Raw genomic sequence first — 2051 nt, 5'->3', positions numbered from 1 at the left:
CATAAAATGTATTTGCACCAATGTCATTTTCATAATAAACAAAACACAGAATTCTTCCAGGCTCTGTATTAAGTTATTTGCAGTAAATTCTTTCACTCTCTCTCTCTCTCTTTTTTTAAACTGTTTTTTATTGCTACTTTCTATCTCCTGGGGAAAAAAAAAAAAAAAAAAAATTCTGCCCATACTCCCTGCACAGCTCAAACGGCGTCATCCTCTTGTATACCTTCATTACAAAACTTGTCACATTACATTACCAATTCCTTGCATCTCTCCCTAGATTAAAGTTTGTGATCAAAGATCACTCTGTATCAGAATCCTATGTGGTACTTCTTAAACAGATTCCTAGACCCATCCTAGACCTAGTAAATCTGGGGTAAGAGGTGGATGGGGCTTGAGAATAAGATTTGGGAGGGTGAGGGTGGTGTGGGGTTACCATTTATGATAATATTCCACATCCATGACTCTTCCATCAGAAGTTCTTTGAGACGATGCCATCAGCCCTGGGCAGTCGGGGAATGGAGTCATCTGACTCGCCCAATCTGCGAATACCTTTGCAGGGAGGATGTTTTAAATTGGCCATTGAACTTGCCTGTGACCTTGTCCACCTCGGTCACGTTCATCTGGACGGAAGTGTGGTTCGTCGTGCTGATGGTGCGGTTGCTAGCGGAGCATTTCCGCGGCGCGTGGAGTTCCACGAACTCGCCCGTGTGGTTCTATATGTCAAGGACGCGCCTGATGCCACTTCTTGAATATTGTCTCTTCTGAAGAGATCTGCTAGAAGATAGTCGAGGCTGTAAACCAGCTGACAGTCTCTGGAGCTTGAAGACCCTTTGCCAAGTAAAAGCAAAAGTAGTTTGAGGCCACTGGTGGAATCTGCCTATTCTTTTATGTGTCCTGTGATTTCAGAGATTTGATCCTTTCTCTTTTCACAATCCCAGACTCCGGCCCATGATCCTTCCTCTCAACTGGAGTTTAGTGTCTTCTTAGCTGCTCTCTCCTTTTTTCCCCTTGCCACATCAGCCTATGGCATAATGCCAAAGGCAGGCCCGAACTCTCTTTTTAAAGTCCCACATTGAAATAGGCCTGAAAACTATTATAGAAAGTTATTGGCTAGCTGGACCCTACTGTCTACTGCAAAAAAGAATGTGCTGAATATAGTGGAACAAAACAGGTAATCTATACCCTTTCATAGAATGTTCTTTAATAAGATTTATTACTTTTCAACAGCATAAGAAACTAGGACACAATCCAAAATGTTAACAGGATTTGCCATTTAACAATGAGCTTTTGAGTGTTTTTCTCCTAATCTTTGCTGTTTCCCAAATATTTCTTATGGTTTACTTAGATATGAAAAACAAGCATGTTTGAAAGATTGTACATGTGCCAAACTTGGTAAAGATGTATGGAATATATTCGAACCTTCCCTAAGTGTCTAGGAGGCATCCATATGAACTTTGGTGCATGTCATTGGAGCGTCACTTCTCTAAGGCAACATGTAGAATACAGCTTACCATTTTTTTTCTGACCACCTCCAGGATTCCATGATTCTTCATCTCCACCCTCAGTTCCAGTTGAAACATAATTCATTTGGCAAGATATGGCACTATCTTCAAATTAGTACCTAATATGCAGTCTGCTGTAGATTAGAACTAGTCAAGATTCTTAAAGTACCTTATTTTAAATGTAACTTTAAGCCAATAGTATTATTCCTGAGGAAGGGTTGTGTGTGCATGTGTGTTAAAGTGTGTTTCTCTCCTCCTCCACCTTTCTCAGTCCTCCCTTCCTCCCTCTCTTCTTATTTGGGAAATGGTTCTGGTTCCAGAAAGGAGAAAGTGCTATTAGTCTCACGTGAAAGAGAAAGATCATTCTAACTATCTTAAGGTTTTGGTATGTCTTTAGCCTCCTCCTAACTGAACTGTATCGTTAGACCACAGTACCCCAATCACTCAGACCCATGATATGTTTCTGTAACTTTTGGGTAGCCAACAGCACAAGGTTCATGACATCTTTTCCCTAATTTTGTTGCTGAGTTGTTTCCATTGTTCAGTGGG

General features: G+C 40.9%; 1 pseudogene; it reads right to left on the bottom strand.

Annotated features, from left to right (window-relative positions):
• Positions 1–469: 469 nt before the first annotated feature.
• On the bottom strand, positions 470–1553 carry LOC119516528 (annotated as a pseudogene).
• Between the last annotated feature and the right edge of the window lie 498 nt (positions 1554–2051).

Source organism: Choloepus didactylus, chromosome 1 (assembly GCF_015220235.1).
Source record: "Choloepus didactylus isolate mChoDid1 chromosome 1, mChoDid1.pri, whole genome shotgun sequence".
In the NCBI taxonomy this organism is placed as follows: Eukaryota; Metazoa; Chordata; class Mammalia; order Pilosa; family Megalonychidae; genus Choloepus; species Choloepus didactylus.
The sequence above is the reverse complement of the archived record's forward strand: the minus strand, read 5'-3'. Positions and strand labels throughout refer to the sequence as shown.